Source organism: Bos javanicus, chromosome X, assembly GCF_032452875.1.
Source record: "Bos javanicus breed banteng chromosome X, ARS-OSU_banteng_1.0, whole genome shotgun sequence".
Classification (NCBI taxonomy): Eukaryota; Metazoa; Chordata; class Mammalia; order Artiodactyla; family Bovidae; genus Bos; species Bos javanicus.
The window spans coordinates 34685377-34706279 of record NC_083897.1 but is presented as its reverse complement, the minus strand read 5'-3'; the positions used below and the strand labels follow the sequence as shown (position 1 = coordinate 34706279).

Genomic DNA, 20903 nt, shown 5'->3' with positions numbered 1-20903 from the left:
TTGTGACATCATGGACTGCAGCACGCCAGGCTTCTCTGTCCGCCATCTCCCAGAGCTTGCTCAAACTCATGTCCATTGAGTCAGTGATGCCATCCAACCATCTCGTTCACTGTCGTGCCCTTCTCCTCCTGCCTTCAGTCCTTCCCAGCATCAGGGTCTTTTCCAATGAGTAGGCTGTTCACATCAGGTGGCCAAAATATTGGAGCTTCAGCTTCAGCATCAGTCTTTTCAACGAATATTCAGGACTGATTTCCTTTAGGATTGACTTTTTTAATCTCCTTGCAGTGCAAAGGACTCTCAAGTCTTCTCCAACACCACAGTTCAAAAGCATCAGTTCTTCAGCACTCAGCCTTCTTTATGGTCTACCTCTGACATCCATACATGACTACTGGAAAAACCATAGCTTTGACTATACAGACCTTAGTCGGCAAAGTAACGCCTCTGCTTTGTAATATACTGTCTAGGTTTGTCATAGCTTTTCTTCCAAGGAGCAAGGGCCTTTTAATTTCATGGCTGCAGTCACCATCTGCAGTGATTTTGGAGCCCAGGAAAATAAAATCTGCCACGGTTTCCACTTTTCCCCCTTCTATTTGCCAAGAAGTGATTGGACTGCGTGCCATTATCTTTGATTTTTAAATGTTGAGTTTCAAGCCAGGTTTTTTGCTCTCCTCTGTCACTTTCATCAAGAGGTTATTTAGCTCCTCTTCACTTTCTGCCATAAGGGTGGTGTCATCTGCATATCTGAGGTGATTGATATTTCTCCCAGCAATCATGATTCCAGCTTGTGCTTTACCCAGCCTGGCATTTCACATGATGTACTCTGCATATAAGTTAAATAAGCAGGGTGACAACATACAGCCTTGATGCTCTCCTTTCCCAATTTTGAACCAGTCCATTGTTCCATGTCCAGTTGCTTCTTGACCCACATACAGGTTTCTCAGGAGACAGGTAATGTGGTCTGGTATTCCCATCTCTAAGAATTTTCCACAGTTTGTTGTGATCCACACAGTCAAAGGCTTCAGCATAGTCAATGAAGCAGAAGTAGATGTTTTTCTGGAATTCCCTTGCTTTCTCTGTGATTCAACGAATGTTGGCAATTTGATCTCTGGTTCTGCTGCCTTTTCTAAACACCCACTGTATAATGCTTTTTATTCCTATCATATCAGTAGTGATGTTCCATCTTTCATTCCTGATTATAGTAATATGAGTCTCCTCAGATTTTCCTTGGTGTACTTATCTAAAGGTTTGTAGATTTTATTGATCTTTTCAAAGAACTAGTGTCTTTAGTTTTTCCGCTCCCCTCACTTCTCTGAGCTCTAAATCTCTAAATATGGAGCTAGGTAAGAAATAGTGACAGCCTGCTTCCCCTAGGGAGAAATCTTAGCCCTTGGTCCTGAACTGCAGCCCAGAGGATTTGAGCTTCCAACATGCCAAAGTGGGAGTTGGATAAGGGAGATGTTCTTACTGGGAATTATTAGATTTTTTTTAAATAAAGGTTTCCCCATTTGCTGAATACTCTCTGAACTTTCAGAGACTTGAAATGGTTGTGTCCTTCAGAAACATTCACCTTTATGGTTGTTTCACTGGGAAGAAGGAACAGAGCTCTTCATGTTGCCATTTTATACATTTCTGCTCCAGCCTGGCATTCTTTTTGATACCCAAATGAATCTCTTCCATTTTAAATGAGCCCCCTTTCTTGTGCTAGGTCCTCCCTGAACTTGTCCAGCTCTCTGTATTCTCTTTACCTCAGTGTGTTGTGGAGTCATGAGCCAGCAGAGTCCCTGGTTTGTTCCTGTCAGCGTGAATTTGGTGACAATTTGGTTCTCTTTACTTGGGTCTTTACTAAGCTCTTTCCCTTCCATTCTTCTTGCTGCTGCCCATGTAGCTTCTAAAGTGGAATATTCCATGCTTCAGGAGGCAGCCCCCTGGACATGATAAGCCAGTTGAGGAGGGAGTGATGTAAGGTCCAACTTCTTGCCAACTAAGGACATGTAAAAGCAGTTCAGTTAACATCTACGTAGTCGCCACTGTCTCAAAAAGCATAGGTATTTCTTCTCAGGAAAGTAGGAAAATTCAAAATATTACATTAAAACATTTTGAAACTATTTTACTAATGAAACACTTCACATTGTCCTGTAGTTCATGGATGGTCACACAGCAAGCACTGGACCATGTGAAGTCGTTCTGGAAGTACTTAGCTAAAGAATGTATCTGACTGAACCTTCAACCCCCACCCTACCCCCCATCTTGCCACAATAACTGCACCACAACTCTCCTAATGCCCCCTCCTCTGTGCTCTGTGGCACATTCTTATAATTAGACATTTATTGATGCTGAGTTGGACTGCCTTTCAAGACAGTGACCATCTTAAAAGCAAGGATCCCATCTTCCTCATCTCTGTGTGCCCAGACAGGAGCACAGAAAGTAGAGTCTCCACAAGTGTTTGCTGAGTGAGTGAATGGATAAGTGGATGAATTGTTGCCCGTTGTCAGAATCATAAAATCAACTTCTTAGCTGGTATCAGAGCCATCCTGATCTGGCCGCTGCACCATGTCCTACTGATCTTATCACGTAAACTCTCCTTCCCAACGTGCAGTCCATTCCAGCCCAACCAGTCTGTTCTCTGATCTTCAGAAATGCCCTACATCATCTCATCTTGCCCACAGCTCTGATTCTTGGATGGTCTTCCTCCTCTACTTATGACCACTCTTGAGCCTGCCAAGACCTTTTCACAGAAGTGGATGTCTACTCAGAACAGACCAGGCTATTTCCACAAGGGCAGGCAGAAAACCTTCCAATGCCATGAACTGGTTCATTCACCTATGGTGTTAACAGAAATCATGGTTTAGAACAATGACAGAGAGTAAGTTTTTGATCAGCTCAGTTTGGGAACAGATGCCAACCAGCCTTCAAAATTACCCGGTCTTTAGTTTCTGTAATTTTGTTTTGTTTATGGAAAAATCAGAGTAACTTTTGTTTCTTTCACGTCTCCTTCTTTACGACTCTGCAAAGAAATTTGTTTTCTGTTCAACAAACATTTAAATGACCATCATAAGCTAAACAGGTGCTGCTGTTACAAATCACATGTTTGTTATTCCGTGTAAAAATTCCTCAGACCTAAGGGATGGATTGCATCTGGCCAAAGGGGCTTTGGTCCTTGGAAACTACTAATTATTCTCTGACCTTTGTCTCCTTAAACCTGGGCTGCAAATCCCCCTTTATCGGGTGGCATGGTTGAGTCCAGCTCTTCTAGGATTGGATGTCTCCTGGAGTCTGTGTCGTGTGTAACAAATGAACACCCTCGTGGCATGACGCATCCTTGGACTTTGACCACTGCCCACATTCAGCCATCAAGAATGAGCTGTTAGTCCATCTGGGCCATCTCTGGATTCATCATAAGCACGCTGCCATAGAAACAGTGAGCTGGGACTTCAAAATATCCCTTCTTCTGTTAAACTGCTATAATCTAGTATTTCAGGAAAGAAAAACAGCATGACCTACTCCAGAAGGCTGAGTCAGATTGGTCCATGTGCTTTCTCTAATAAGCACCTCCTTTGGCTTCACAGGAAGCAACCAACTCTGTCCAGGGTCCAAAAGCATTGCACAAGGCTTGATGTTGAGCTCTGAGGAAATCTTTGATGACAATAACAGTAACAATTGGGGTGAAAACTTAATAGCAATAGCCAACTTTATGTACAACTGTATCATTATTTATAAAGATCCATAGGATATCTCATATCACTTAATAGTCATCCCAGAACTATGAGGTAAGCAGGACAAGAATTACTCTTCCCATTTATCACAGGAGGAAACTGAGGTCCAGGGAGGCAAAAGCCTTATTTAAGATCCCCAAAATAGTAAGTAGAAGAGCTGGAAGAAGAATCTAAGATGTTTGACCTCCAAGCCAGAGCTCAGAGGGAGAAAGACTTCCTGATGTTATGGAACTCAGGTCCAGCTGTTCACAACTCAAAAATCAATGTCCCGTAGGCAGTTATTTGTAGAGAGGAAAGTTGCTTTTAATCAGGATGTCCAGCAGTCTGAGGAGAAGGCAGACCCGTGTCCCCCCAAAACCAACTCCAAAGATTCTGCTCAGCCATGACATTTTTTTAAAGGGAAAAGGGGAAGTAATCTCAGCTAATCACTAGGATAGGGGGTCAGAGTCAGTGCCACACCACAGCATGAAGACTTGTCAATTCCTCGTGATCTTTCTTTAGATGTTGTCATGTTCACACAATTTGTTCACAGAGCTTGTTCTTGAGGTTACTGAAGGGAAAGCTGGGGGAGAAATCTGCTCATCTGTTAATCACTCATTCTTCCTTTTTACTTCTTTAAAGAAACAACCAACAGGTTAGGCAAGGTATTGTGTGATGAAAAGGTTTGAAAGGTGTGCTAGCGCCAAAGATGAATAGAGCAGGAGGGCACCTGGTTTAAAAGTTAGTTACAGTATAGCTTTGCTTAACAAGAAAAGGGATTTCCTGCTGAGGGCCGTTTCCTACAAAGAGCTGCATACACAGTGATCTGTCTTTTGGTTGAGATGAAACTGTGAGAGCCCTGAATACCACAAATGTCTGGCTAATGGCGGGTAACCCCAAAGAGTTGCTCTTGGGTATCCACCTCTAGGACTGATATTTTTCCTGAATTGTAAATACAGCAGAAAATAAAAAGCAAACACAGTTGCTGATGTCCTGGAGCTTATAGCCTAGTAGGGGAGAGATCCACTGAACAGAAAATTATCAAAATAATTACAAATTGTGATATGCGCTATGAAGGAAGAGTTTAGGCTGCTACAAAGCAGAATAAAGAGGGAACCTGCTATAGTTTGGGAAGGTCAGAGAAGACCTCTCTAATGAAAGCATATTTAACAAGTTAAAATCTAAAGAATGGAGTAGGAGTCACCTCAAGATTTGGTTCAGAATGGCCAGGTAGTAAGGGTGAGAGGTGAACTGAGCAAATGGAACAACAGGAATGAAGGCCCTAAGACAGGACTGAGCTTGGTGCAATAGAGGAAGTAAGAAAAGACGTATGTGGCCAGCATGAAATGAGTGAAGAGCAGTTGGAGAAAGGTGAGCCTGGAAGGTGAATGGAGGCCAGATCATGAAGGCTAGGGACAACCTCCTTTTGAGCCAGCTTTGAATGTACTTGACTGAGACTTAAATTCCTAAGGGCTCTGTGAATGCTTCAAGATTCATTATTTGGGCCTTATCCCATTCATCTTAGATCCTCTGGGGCCACCTAGAGGCAACACACAGTGCCCAGTGGGGCCATTAAGAATAAGAAAGGCAGAGTGTTTCCTACTATGAATAGAGAAGGTCAGCGCTTGCTTGGAACACCAGCGTTCACTGGAAGCTGCCTGGCAGTGAAGATAGAAAAGGAAACTTATTGGGTTTTATGGTGTGTGTTCTCTGGCACCAAAAAATCAAAGTGAAAGACAACTGAGCAGTTTCCTAGGCCAATGAGACTTAAACCTCAGTTACACAGAGAGGTCTTCACTTGGAACAGGAATAAGAGTATACTATGTCTTTAGCAAGTTGCCCAAATGACTAGCAACTCTGCTTGTGCCTGTGGCTCTATCAAGGCTGCAAACAAGGGGCTACACCCTGCAGGAACGGGGATGGAGACATTTCTGCAAGCTGGGGAGATCACAGGTTCAGAAACCCTCTTCTCTGAGGTCCGTGCTTAATGGAGGAAAATAAATCAGCACAATTTGATGATGGGGGAATTCATGTGTCCATTAGCTTGCTTCTTTCCACTGGATGATGTAAAAACATATAGAAGAGGGCTGCTTCTATATTGCAGGTACTTTCTAATAGGGGCCCCTGAGAACTGCTGATAATGTGGTCCATAGTTGGGAGCCCAAACCACTTGGTGAATAGAAAAGTTCAATATTTTCATCCCTATATGCCGAGTGTCATATGGACAGAGCAGCAGGTGGTCCAAGGTGCCTGTGTCTAAGTGGCTAAGAGTTCCAGCTCAGGCAGGATGGGTGTTTCTGGCAAGAACTGAGGGCTGAGAGCACACGTATCAGGCTCAGGGATGAACAGGGCTCCTTCCCAATAGCATACCTATATTCCTGGAAATGTGGAATAGGCAGAAAGCAGGCAGGAGGTGGGCAGAGCAAGGTGGACATGTTTAAGGTTGGCTCAAGTCATCAGATGCTCAAGGGGTGCTTATTGATAAAATAATAAGGAAGGAACTCCAATATCTTCCTCAAGGAATGAGCTGCCTTTGGCCAAGAGATGACTGCATACTGGGCTAGAGGCCCAGGATCTTGGAGATAATCTAGCATCTTGGAATTGTAAGTACCCTTCAGGCTCTGAGATATAATAGATGGTATAAGGTTTAAAGAATTTGAGAATGAAAGCAAGCCAAATAAAGGTATGGAGAAGACTCTGAGCAAACAGAATTACAGCCTGTCCTAAAAACACCCTGCCCTCTTTTTGGACAGATAGGGCCTGGGCTTCCTTTGTGGCTCAGATGGTAAAGAATCCTCCTGCAATGCAGGAGACCTGGGTTCAATCCCTGGGTTGGGAAGATCCCCTGGAGAAGGGATAGGCTACCCACTCCAGTATTCTTGGGTTTTCCTTGTGGCTCAGCTCGTAAAGAATCCACCTGCAATGTTGGAAACCTGGGTTCGATCCCTGGGTTGGGAAGATCCCCTGGAGAAGGGAAAGGCTACTGACTCCAGTATTCTGCCCTGAGAATTCCATGGAATCAGTATTCTGCCCTGAGAAGTCCATGGGGTCACAAAGAGTCTGACATGACTGAGGGGCTTTCACTTTCAGAGCCTGGAAGCCGAGGGAGGGGCAAGGGGCATACTGAAGTCTCACAAGCACTCAATGGCAGAGCCAGGGCCACCACTTGAGGATAGGTTCAAGTATGCTCAGGATAAATAAAGCTCAATTAGCCAAAGACCACCAAGAGGTCCGGGGGTACACATGGCAAATTATTTGGCTGGACTCAAACAGGACAGTATCTGAACACCAGAAAGAGTGGTGGGCAGGAGCCTAGGCATGCTATAATTTAAAGAGCAGGCCAAGGAAGAGTTCTCTAGACCCTATAGTCCTTCAGGGCACAAACCGGCTCACTCTTACTATTGCATCTTTAACACATAGTATGACACCTTGCACACAGTAGGTTCTCAAGAGTTATTGATGGACAAAGAGGAATCCACAAAGAAGACTGGAAAAAAGGCACAGAAATGTGAAGAGAATCAGGATGGTGCAGTGTCTCAGTAGTTAAGAGAGCAGAGGGCTGCAAGAAGGAGGCAGAGGCACACTGTCAAATGTAACAGAGGGTCAGATGAAAACAGGAACATGTTGCATGTGACAACGACTTCCAAGCTGCTGGGCTCCCAAATCGTGGTCTCTAGTTCACTGCTGACCATCTCTACCTTGACATCCATCCAAAGAGAACTTGTTCTGCCGTGTGCTACGTCTCCAGATAAGTATAGTATCCTTCTTCCAATTCTTGGCCTTCCTCCTCTGCTCTCTATTTTATAAATGGCAATACTGACTGGTTACCAAACTAGAAACCTAGGAGTCATTCGAGACTTGGTGTACTCCCACTGAGACATGATTAATCAATCACTATACATTGCTGTTTACTATCTCCTTATAGCTCTCAAATCTTGATTCAATTCCTCTGTCCCTAACCTGGCCCAGTCTACCTGTGCCTCTCACTGAAGAACTGGAAGAACTTCTTAGAGAAACTGGCCTACTCACACCTGCCCTTGCTCCTTCACAGGCTTTTACCCAGAAACCACCTGGAAGGATTATTTTTTTCAGTTTATAATATTTATAATTAAAAGTTTTCTAATTTACACAGAGTCATGCCACACTACCATAACAAAGCCACAGAACAGTTCCATAACTATCCCCCCCAAAGCTCTCTATGCTACCCCTTTGTAATGAAAGTTCCTGTCCCACACACATAACCCCTGACAACCACTGACCAGTTCTCCACCCCATAATTTTGCCGTTTCCACGATGTCATAGGAATGAAGTCACAGAGTATGTAGCCTTTTCAAAGAGGCTTCTTTAACCCAGCATAATGCATTTTAGGTTCACTCATGTTATTTTACATATTGATCATTTGTTCTTTTTATGACTAAGTAATACTCCATTTAGAACTGGACATGGAACAACAGACTGGTTCCAAATAGGGAAAGGAGTACCTCAAGGCTGTATATTGTCACCCTGCTTATTGAACTTATATGCAGAGTACATCATGAGAAACGCTGGGCTGGAAGAAGCACAAGCTGGAATCAAGATTGCTGGGAGAAAGATCAATAACCTCAGATATGCAGATTACACCACCCTTATGGCAGAAAGTGAAAAAGAACTAAAAAGCCTCTTGATGAAAGTGAAAGTGGAGAGTGAAAAAGTTGGCTTAAAGCTCAACATTCAGAAAACGAGGATCATGGCATCTGGTCCCATCACTTCATGGCAAATAGATGGAGAAACTGTGGAAACAGTGGCTGACTTAGTTTTTTTTTTCTTGGCATAAATAAGACTTATTTTAAAAAGCAAGAAAGCTTCCCTGTTACTATAGACTTAATATTAACTCAAAAGAAAATGTCTTTTCAAACATTTATCATTGATTTGTTTGAAATAGAAATGCATATTTGATTCAAATGATCACCTGTTAACTAAAGGCAAGGCATTATGGCCCCAAAATCACTGCAGATGGTGACTGCAGCCATGAAATTAAAAGATGCTTACTCCTTGGAAGCCAAGTTATGACCAACCTAGACAGCACATTAAAAAGCAGAGACATTACTTTGTCAACAAAGATCCATCTAGTCAAGGCTATGGTTTTCCCAGTAGTCATGTATGCATGTGAGATTTGGACTATAAAGAAAGCTGAGCACAGAAGAATCGATGCTTTTGAACTGTGGTGTTGCAGAAGACTCTTGAAAGTCCCTTGGACTGCAAGGAGATCCAACCAGTCCATCCTAAAGGAGATCAGTCCTGGGTGTTCATTGGAAGGACTGATGTTGAAGCTGAAACTCCAATACTTTGGCCACCTGATGCTAAGAGCTGACTCATTTGAAAAGACCCTGATGCTAGGAAAGATTGAGGACAGGAGGAGAAGGGGACAACAGAGGATGAGATGGTTGAATGGCATCACCGACTCAATGGACATGAGTTTGGGTAAACTCCGGGAGTTGGTGATGGACAAGGAGGCCTGGTGTGCTGCAGTCCGTGTGGTCGCAAAGAGTCAGACATGACTGAGCGACTGAACTAAACTGAAGTGAGTATTCCATTTAATGGATGTGTCACAGTTTATTTGTCCATTCCCTAGTTGAGAAGTATTTGAGTGTTTCCAGGTTTTGTGTGACAATTATGAATAAAGCTACTCTAAACATTGATGTACAGGCTTTTGTATGAACATGTGGTTTCATTTCACTTGGGTAAATACCTAGGAGTAGGACTGCTGGGTCATATGAGAAGTGTATGTTTAACTTAAAAAACTGCTGCAGTGTCTTCCAAAGTGGCAGTACCATTTTGCAAATTAGCACTGTATCAGGTTCTAGTAGTTTTACAGCCTCACCAATACTTGCTTATATATTTTTTTTTCTTTTTATATGTTTTTGAATGATATTCATTCTAATAGATGTGTAGTGGTTCTCACTGTTGCTTTAAATTGCATTTCCAAACTAATGATGCTGAACATCTTTTCATGTACATATTTGTCTATATATATCTTCCACATATCTTATTTGATACATCCATATATCTTCTTTGATGATGTGTCTGTGTAAATCTTGTTTCCATATTTTTATTGGATAGTTTGCTATTATTTTTGAGCTATGAGAGTTCTTGCTAAATTCTGGATACAAGTCCTTTGTCAGACATGTGATTAACAAATATTTTCTCCCAATCTGTGGCTTACATTTTCATTCTTTTTTATATTGTCTTTTGTGGAGGAAATTATTTTAATTTATATAATGTCCAATTGATTATTTTTTCTTTTATGGATTATGTTTTGATATTAGATCTAAAAACCTTTTGTCCAACCTAATGTCACACAGATTTTTTTTTCTCATGCTTTTGCCTAGAACTTCTATAGTTTAAAATTTTTTCATTCAGGACTATGATCCATTTGAGCTACCAGGGATCAAACATGCACTCCCTTCACTGGAAGGCAACTGCTGGACCACCAGGAAAGTCCTTTGAGCTATTATGTATAGATTTGAAGTAAATCAACATTTTTGCACATGAGTGTGCAATTGTACAAGCACCATTTGTTGAAAAAGCTATTCTTTCTCCACTGAACTTCCATTGTTGTTTTGTCAAAAATCAACTGGCTATATTCATGCAGGTCAGTTTTTAACTTTTACAATCTTTTGTCATTGCTCTATGTATCTATCTCCTGAATAATATCACACTGGTTTGTTTACTATAAATGTGTATTATCTTAAAATCAGGTAGTGTGAATCCTCCAACTTTGCTCTTTTCACAAATTTTTTTCTATTCTATTCCAAAAATCTTTCCATATAAATTTTAGAATAATTTTGTGGATATCTGAAAAAATACTGTTATTTTTATGGGGACAGCATCTATATATCAATTTGTAAAGAACTAACATTTTAACAATACTGAGTTTAAAACTTTCTATTTATTTAAATCTTATTTAATTTTTTTCACAAGTATTTTGTAGTTTTTGATATACATGTCCTGCACATAATTTTTATCTGGGGCTACTGCAAATGATGGCTCTTTTTTAGGTTATGCTAAGTGATATAAGCCAGTCACAGAAGTAAAATATTGCATAATTCCATTTATGTGAAGTATTTACAACAGTTAAGCTCATATAAGCAGCGATTAGAATGGTGGCCAGAGAAGGCAATGGCAACCCCCTCCAGTACTCTTGTCTGGAAAATCCCATGGATGGAGGAGCCCAGTAGGCTGCAGTCCATGGGGTCTCGAAGAGTCGGACACGACTGAGCGACTTCACTTTCACTTTTCATTGGAGAAGGAAATGGCAACCCACTCCAGTGCTCCTGCCTGGAGAATCCCAGGGATGGCAGAGCCTGGTGGGCTGTAGTCTATGGGATCACACAGAGTCGGACATGACTGAAACAACTTAGCAGCAGCAGCAGCAGAATGGTGCTTGTCAGGAGCTAGGAGAAGAGGAGATAGGGCATTTTTATTTGATGAGTATAAAGTTTCAATTACTCAAGATAAATATAGTTTTGCTATACAATATTGTGTCTAGAGTTAATAATACTGTGGTACACTCAAAAACTTGTAAGAGGGTAGATGTCATGTTAAGTGTTCTTACCACACACATAGGAAAAAAACATAAAAAACAATAATGAAGGAACATAAGGAAACATTGGGAGGTTTTGGATATATTTATTATTTTGATTTTGGTGCTGGTGTCATGGGTGTGTGTGTGTGTGTGCATGCTCAGTCCCTCAGTTGTCTCTGACTCTTTGTGATCCCGTGGACAGTAGCCTGCCAGGCTCCTCTCTCCATGGGATTCTCTAGGCAAGAATACTGGAGTGGGTTGCCATGCCCTCCTCCAAGGGATCTCCCTGACCTAAGGATCGAACCTATGTCTTCTGCGTCTCCTGCACTGGCAGGCAGATTCATCACTAAGCCACCTGGGCCCCATCACGTGTGTATACATATGCCCAAACTCATCAAATGGTACATGTTAGACATATGCAGGCAAAATCAGACATGTAGATCAGTGGAACAGAATAAGGAGTCCAAGAATAAACCCACACACCTACAGTCAATTAATCTATAACAAAGGAGATAAGAATATACCATGGAGAAAAGATAGTCTCTTCAATAAGTGGAGCTGGGAAAGGTGGACAGTCTCATGTAAATCAATTAAGTTAGAACATAAACTCACAGCATATATCAAAATAAACTCAAAATGGCTTAAAGACCTAAATATAAGTCATGACGCCATAAACCTCGTAGAAGAGAATGTAGGCAAAACATTCTCAGACATAAATTGTAACAATCTTTTCTTAGATCAGTCTCCCAAGGCAAAATAAATACAAGCAAAAAATAAATGAATGGAACATAATCAAACTTAAAAGCTTTTGCACAGCAAAGGAAACCATAAACAAAATGAAAAGATAACCTATAGAATGGGAGAAAACATTTATAAATGACGCAAATGACAAGGGATTAATTTCCAAAATATACAAACAGTTCATACAATTCAATAGAAAAAAAAAATCAAACAACCTTAAGTTTGTTTCCTATGTCTGTGAGTCTTTGAACTTATTTACAAAATGAAAATAGACTCACAGACATAGAAAACAAACTTATGTTACCAAAGGGGATAGCAGGGTAGGGGGGACATAAAATAGGAGTTTGGGATTAATGTACACACTACTGTATATAAAATAGGTAAACAATAAGGACATACTATATAGTGCAGGGAACTCAACTCAATATTCTGTAACAACTTACATGGAACATATAAAAAGATCCTCTGCACAGGAACATGTAGATGGGATTGTGAAGCCTCATTGGGACAATACATCTCAGGGCCACTGACAAGGGCTGATTTGAAAGGAGGCATTGTGAATACAAACAAAGGTTGCAGCTATTTTCCTGATATTGTGTCCAATATACCCAGAATCAGAAATCATAGAGTCCCAAAAAGAAACTAAAGGTCATTTTGTCATCTTTAAAAAAAAGGAACATGATTTTTCAGATTACCTGTTTCTTGTCACTTCTTGTTAGTTTGTGTCTTTCAGGGAATTTGTCCATTTTATCTAAGCTGTCAAATTTATGGGCATAGAGTTATCCATATTATTACCTAATTATCCTGTTAATGTCCATAGTACCCATAATGATATCCTCTCTTTTATTACAAATTTTGGTAATTTATGTTTTCTCTCTTTTGCTCAGTCCATCTGGCTAGAGTTTTAGCAATTTTATTGATTTTTATAAACAACAAAGTTTTTGTTTTCATTGATTTTCTATTTTTAATTTTTGATTTCTGCCTTTATCTCTTTTAGTTGTTGTTAATATTTATTTATTTATTCAGCTGTGCTGGGTCTTAGTTGCAGCATGCAGGACCTCCAAACTTTGTTGTAGCATGAGGGTTCTTCAATTGTGGCATGTGAACACTTAATTGCTGCATGTGGGTTCTAGTTCCCTGACCAGGGATTGAATCAAAGTCCTCTGCATTGGGAGCATGGAGTCTTAGCCATTGGACCTCCAAGGAAGCCCTGATTTATGCATGGTTTAACAGAAATTTATTTCTCATAGTTCTTAAAGCTGGAAACTTCAAACTCATGGTGTCAACAGATTTGGTTCATGGTGAGGGCCCTCTTCTTGGTTAGAAGACAAATGCCTTCTTACTGTATTCTTTTTTCTCATCTTTTTTTTTTAAATTTTATTATTATTATTATTATTTTTTACTTTACAAAATTGTATTGGTTTTGCCATACATCAACATGCATCCGCCATGGGTGTACACGTGTATAAGCTTGTTACCCTCATCTTCTTATAAAGGCACAATTCCATTATGATGTCTTTACCCCATGACCTGATCCAAATTCAATTACCTGCCAAAGGCCCCTCCTCCAAATACCATCACACTGGGGATTTAAGGTTTCAATATGTGAATTTTAGGGGGACACAAACATTCAATTCATAACAGGAAGGAAGTGAATGTCTCTAAAATGGCAATATGAGGCTTAACTTGATGATGGAAATGTTCTGTATCTTAACTGTATCAATGACAAAATCATGGTTATGACACTGTACAAGAAGGAAGATGTTACCATTGTGGAAAACTGGCTAAAGGGTTCATGAGATCTAGCTATATTATTTCCTACAACTACATGTGAATCTACAATTATCTAAAAATAAAAAGTTTAATTACCAGTATGTTTGCACACTAGGCTCCCCTTTAGTGCCTGCACCAAGGAGGCAATTCCCATTCCCTGTCCCACCCTCGGTAGCCAACTGTTCCATCCCAAATATTCTTAACAAGTGGCCTAATCAGTGTGGGGTCTTAGCCTCCAAACACTATTCTTTTCTCGGAGGTGTTGTCCATGACTTTTAGTGGGGTGAGTCTTTCTGTCCACTTGGAGGCCTTTAGCTGCTTATAGCACAGGGTGTTATGCTTAGTTGCTCAGTTGTGTCCGACTCTTTGTAATCCCATGGACTGTAGCCCACCAGGCTCCTCTGTCCATGTTATTTCCCAGGCAAGAATACTGGAGTGGGTAGCCATTCCCTTCTCCAGGGGATCTTCCCAACCCAGGGATTGAACCCAAGTCTCCCACATTGCAGGCGGATTCTTTACTGTCTGAGCCACCAGGGAAACCACACAGGGTAGGATGCACCAAACACCACTGTGTCGTGGCCTAGAGGTGATTGTTTGATGTATTTTTCTGCCTTTGGGGTAGGGGCCAGTGACACATTTCACCTAATATAGGTTACTGCAATCTATACCATGATGTGATATGACTATTGTCCAACCCCCCGCAAGCCCATGCAGAAACTCCAGGACATAGCCCCTTGCCTGGAAGATAGTGTGAAGAAATTTGTCTTTAGTGCTCAGACCTCACCTCAATTTCTGGCTAACTGTAGACCTTCTGTTCCAATCCCCAACCGCAAAGAACCCCACCTTTGTCTGTCTCACACCCCTGCCTCTCCCCTTCTTCCCTCCTGACCATCAGAGAGCTTACAAAGACAGACACAAATCTTCAACAACAGGTTTTTATTTTTCTCATAACCATGAGTGTAACTAGCCATTTCTCATGAGCTAGACTTTAAAGATTCTGCAGGGATTTCTGTGGTCTCCGCCACCATTCCCAAATTCTGCCTGCCCTGGTCATCACCAGAAATGGTGGGTTTCTTCACAGTCTCTTGATTTTGCTTTGGTTCAATTTGGTTTTCAGTCCATGTCTCATTCATCCTGGGATGACAGTTGGTTAGTGCTGGCATAAAGCGTCTTCTGCTCACATTCCCTTGACGGCATCTTTTCACTTGCATGATTCTCTTGGCTTTCTGGAAAGACAATACAATCAGCACAGAGGGGCCATGGTTTGGGGGGAGAGGGTGGGGGATAGATGAGAACAGGGGCTTTGAGAAAAGGACTGCAGGCTCAAGAGGGGAGTGCCAGGTAAGGCCAGGGTAAGACTCTTGTGGGAGTGTTAATGGGAAAGAGGATGAGGATTTTGAGTGGGGTCATCTCACCTTCACACTACCTCCAGGCCTGTATGCAGAGGGCATCCTCTTCTTCCCTGCTTTGGTGTTTGAGGTCTGCTGTTCTACAGAAGTGGTAAGTGTTTGTGATTTCCAGCTCTCCCTCTCCATATTGGTGCTCCCAATGCTCCACCAGTCTTCCTGATCTGTCCATATATGCCCCTCCCAGAACAAGAAAGGGCCACACCCTTAGGCTTTGTTTGGTCAGCAAGGCTCTCTTCCAGCCAATGGTAGCCCTGGAGGGCTTAGACATCACCAAGCACCATCCTGACACATTCATGGAGGAGGGGGAGATGCTGGCAAGGCCAAATCGCTCTGGTAGGAGAAAGGGGTCATTTTTAACACTCTTAAATGACCCTTGAAACTGACCTATCACCCTTCTCATCTCCCCATGTCAAGTCTGGTGGATTACACGGCAGGGAGAGGGTGTCTCCTCCAAACATTTCCCAGAACCACCATATTCAGTGGTGTGCTCTGGTTTCTCTTACGCTTCAACCTTACCAAGGGTTTTTGGTATGTCTCACCTTCAATCCATCCAGGGTAATATGACCATATTTAAGTCCGTGTGGATGGGAATTATCTCATTTCCCTCCTACAAATATCTCTACACACTTTGAAGACCCACTCACTTCTTGGCTACTACCAAGGAAATTTTTCATCCTACCTTTTTTCTCCAGTGTCTATACAACTCTCCTCAGTTTTCTGTTTTCCAGTCTTAAATCACTGCCTTCAGGCTGTCAAGACTTCAGTGAATAAAATTGCTATGTTGGGGGGGTCCCAATTTTGTTTCAAATGTGGGAGGTCTTGCTCATCTCAATAGGTGTACTACCCAGGCTTAGGTTCTAACAGTTTAGGGAGGATGAGGCTGATCATACAAGCTGCAAGCTGTGCTCGGTGTTTGCATGCAAAAAAAACCCTACAACCTAAAAGTGTCCCTTGCATTCCTATACACTAATAATGAGAAAACAGAAAGAGAAATTAAGGAAACAATTCCATTCACCATTGCAACGGAAAGAATAAAATACTTAGGAATATATCTACCTAAAGAAACTAAAGACCTATATATAGAAAACTATAAAAGACTGGTGAAAGAAATCAAAGAGGACAATAATAGAGGGAGAGATATACCATGTTCATGGATTGGAAGAATCAATATAGTGAAAATGAGTATACTACCCAAAGCAATTTATACATTCAATGCAATCCCTATCAAGCTACCAACGGTATTTTTCACAGAGCTAGAACAAATAATTTCACAATTTGTATGGAAATACAAAAAACCTCGAATAGCCAAAGCTATCTTGAGAAAGAAGAATGGAACTGGAGGAATCAACTTACCTGACTTCAGGCTCTACTACAAAGCCACAGTCATCAAGATAGTATGGTACTGGCACAAAGACAGAAATATAGATCAATGGAACAAAATAGAAAGCCCAGAGATAAATCCACACACATATGGACACCTTATCTTTGACAAAGGAGGCAAGAATATACAATGGATTAAAGACAATCTCTTTAACAAGTGGTGCTGGGAAAACTGGTCAACCACTTGTAAAAGAATGAAACTAGAGCACTTTCTAACACCATACACAAAAATAAACTCAAAATGGATTAAAGATCTAAATGTAAGACCAGAAACTATAAAACTCCTAGAGGAGAACATAGGCAAAACACTCTCTGACATACATCACAGCAGGATCCTCTATGACCCACCTCCCAGAATATTGGAAATAAAAGCAAAAATAAACAAATGGGACCTAATTAAACTTAAAAGCTTCTGCACAACAAAGGAAACTATAAGCAAGGTGAAAAGACAGCCTTCAGAATGGGAGAAAATAATAGCAAATGAAGCAACTGACAAACCACTAATCTCAAAAATATACAAGCAACTCCTACAGCTCAACTCCAGAAAAATAAATGACCCAATCAAAAAATGGGCCAAAGAACTAAACAGACATTTCTCCAAAGAAGACATACAGATGGCTAACAAACATGTGAAAAGATGCTCAACATCACTCATTATCAGAGAAATGCAAATCAAAACCACTATGAGGTACCATTTCACGCCAGTCAGAATGGCTGCTATCCAAAAGTCTACAAGCAATAAATGCTGGAGAGGGTGTGGAGAAAAGGGAACCCTCTTACACTGTTGGTGGGAATGCAAACTAGTACAGCCACTATGGAGAACAGTGTGGAGATACCTTAAAATACTCAAAATAGAACTGCCTTATGATCCAGCAATCCCACTGCTGGGCATACACACTGAGGAAACCAGAATTGAAAGAGACTGGTGTACCCCAATGTTCATCGCAGCAGTGTTTATAATAGCCAAGACATGGAAGCAACCTAGATGTCCATCAGCAGATGAATGGATAAGAAAGCTGTGGTACATATACACAATGGAGTATTACTCAGCCATTAAAAAGAATACCTTTGAATCAGTTCTAATGAGGTGGATGAAACTGGAGCCTATTATACAGAGTGAAGTAAGCCAGAAAGAAAAACACCAATACAGTATACTAACGCATATATATGGAATTTAGAAAGATGGTAACAATAACCCTGTATACGAGACAGCAAAAAAGACACTGATGTATAGACCAGTTTTTTGGACTCTGTGGGAGAGGGAGAGGGTGGGATGATTTGGGAGAATGGCATTGAAATACGTATAATATCATATATGAAATGAGTCGCCAGTCCAGGTTCGATGCACAATACTGGATGCTTGGGGCTGATGCACTGGGATGACCCAGAGGGATGGTATGGGGAGGGAGGAGGGAGGAGGGTTCAGGATGGGGAACACATGTATACCTGTGGCGGATTCATTTCGATATTTGGCAAAACCAATACGATATTTTAAAGTTTAAAAATAAAATTAAAAAAAAATAATATAAAAGTGAAGAATGCATGCAGGGAGGGGCTTGGATTAACCAGATGAATGTGTTACTTACATTAAAAAGTTCTTCTCAACAGGTATCCTCACCTGCAGGACACTTTTATCACTTTATTTTACCATTGGAATTGATAGTGTCCTAACTCTTTTCCTTCTAAGGAAGCCTTCTGGAGAAATACACCTTACCTGGAGGGACACTGGTGGAATTCTTTTTTTATGAACAGCTGTAACAAGCTTCCAGCTTCTTGGTGGAGACACTTTGTGATCAATTTCGTTCCATTTACTTCCCTAGGTAGAGGGTCCCTCATTTGAGTTTTGCCCCTTACTAAAAGAATGATGGAATTAGCCATAGGCCAGAGTGGATGTATTCACATCAGAAAAAGGACCTTTCAAAGGAAAGAATATCATCAAAGCTAAAGAAGTAATTGCATAATAATAAAATTGTCAATTAATCCAAAGAAGAAAAATTCCTTACATTTTGCTCCTAATAGCAGAGCTTCAAACTATATTAAACAAAAACTGAAAGAACTGCAAGGAGAAGCAGACAAATTCACAATCATAGAGATTTCAATATCCTTATTTTGATAAGTGAAAAAAACAAGTAGGAAAATCAGTAAATATATAGAAAATATGAACTATAATATCAATTTAATTAATCTAGTTGACATTTACAGAATAATCTCAGTAACATGGGAATTTACATCCTTTTCAAGTTCACAACTGACATTTATCAAGATAGATATAATATTCTGGTCATAAAGCAAGTCTGAATAAATTTAGAAGGGTTCAAGTTATGCAAACTTTATTCTCTGACCACAATGGAATTAAATTTGAAGTCAATAAAAGAAACATGTCTGGAAAAATCCCCAAATACTTGGGAAAACTAAATGATGCACTCCTAAATAACTAATGGGTCAAAGAAGAAATTAAAGAGAAATTACAATATATTTTAAACAGAATAAAAATGAAAACACAATAGAAATTATGTGATGCCACCGAAGCAGTATGTACAGGGAAATTTTATATTGCTAAACGTCTGTATTTCAAAAGAAGAAATACCTCCAATCAATGACCTTAGCTTCTGTCTTAAGAATCTATAAAAAGAAAAGCATGTTAAACTCCAAAAATTAGTTGAAAGAAAATAATAAAGACCAAATAATATCAATAAATAGAAAAACAATAAAAAAAATCAATGAGCCCCAAAGGGAATTCTTTGAGAACAGCAATAAAATTGATAAACCTAGCCAGACAAATAAAAACAAAAGCAGAAAAGAGACAAATAGCTGATATCAGGTAGGGGAAAGGTAACATAATAGCAGATTCTAGGGACAAAAAATAAAAGAAAATAGTATAAATAATGTATGCCAATAAATGTGACAACTTTAATGAAATAGATTCTATGAAAGCCACAAACTACCAAAGCTCACCCAAAGAGAAATACTTTTCAGTTACACCTGCTGCTGCTGCTGCTGCTAAGTCACATCAGTTGTGTCCAACTCTGTGTGACCCCATAGACGGCAGCCCACCAGGCTCCCCATCCCTAGGATTCTCCAGGCAAGAACACTGGACTGGGTTGCCATTTCCTTCTCCATACACCTGAGCCTATGTTAACACTTGGTAGACTCTTATATAACGTTAAGCAAGGAGGCTGGTTGCCAGAGGAACTAACAATGTGGTTAGAAGATTAGAACTTTCAGCCGCCCCCCTCCACATTTGGAGAAGGTTGAGAGGGCTGAAGACTGAGTAAATCACCAGTGACGAATGATTTAATCAGTCATGCCTATGTAATGGAAATTATGAAAGTGAAAGTGAAGTCACTCAGTCGTGTTCGACTCTTTTCAACCCCATGGACTGTAGCCCACCAGGCTCCTCCATACATGGAATTTTCCAGGCAAGAGTACTGGAGTGGGTTGCCATTTCTTTCTCCAGGGGATCTTCCCGACCCAGGGATCGAACCCAGGTCTCCCTCATTGCAGGCAGACGCTTTAACATTTGAGGCACCAGGGAAACCCTGGAACCTCTATAAAAACCCCTAAACAAAACAGTTTGGGGAACTCCCAGGTTGACTAACACTTCAAGGTTCTGGGAGGTTCACATACCTGAAAAGGGCATGGAGGCTCCAGGTTCCTTCCCCCATAACTTGCCCTACACATCTCTTCCTTTTGACTCTTTCTTTGATGTATCCTTCACTTTCTTTCTAAGTAAAAGAGGAGGAAAAAGGAAAAGGACTGGGAACAGAAGTGCATAACCCAAATAGCTCTCTATATATTGATAAAATGTGAAGTTGTAGTTAAAAAATATCCGTGGGAGAAAGTTTCAGGTCCAGATGGACTTGCTAGTGAATTAAACCAAATATTTAAAGAATTAGCACCAACTCTTCATGTGTGTGTGTGTTAATTTGCTTCAATCATGCCCGACTCTGTGAAAACTTGTGGACTATAGCCCACCAAGCTCCTCTGTCCATGGGATTCTCCAGGAAAGAATACTGGAGTGGTTTGCCATGCCCTCCTCCAGGGAATCTTCCTGACCCAGGGATTGAACCTGAGTCTCTTACATCTCCTGCATTGGCAGGCGGGTTATTTACCACTCAGTTCAGTTCAGTCGCTGAGTCGTGTCCGACTCTTTGGGACCCCATGGACTGCAGCATGCCAGGCCTCCCTGTCAATCACCAACTCCCAGAGTTAACTGAAACTCATGTCCATTGACTCAGTCATGCCATCCAACCATCTCATCCTCTGTCGTCCTCATTCAGGACTGATCTCCTTTAGGATGGACTGGTTGGATCTCCTTGCAGTCCAAGGGACTCTCAAGAGTCT

General features: G+C 40.9%; 1 long non-coding RNA gene across 1 annotated transcript; it reads right to left on the bottom strand.

The window, feature by feature from the left end:
- Positions 1-14691: 14691 nt before the first annotated feature.
- Positions 14692-16805, bottom strand: LOC133242204 (uncharacterized). The gene is made up of 2 exons (XR_009734813.1): positions 15186-16805; positions 14692-14996 (listed from the first exon to the last, which is right to left on the bottom strand). It is a non-coding gene; the product is annotated as an uncharacterized LOC133242204 (long non-coding RNA).
- Between the last annotated feature and the right edge of the window lie 4098 nt (positions 16806-20903).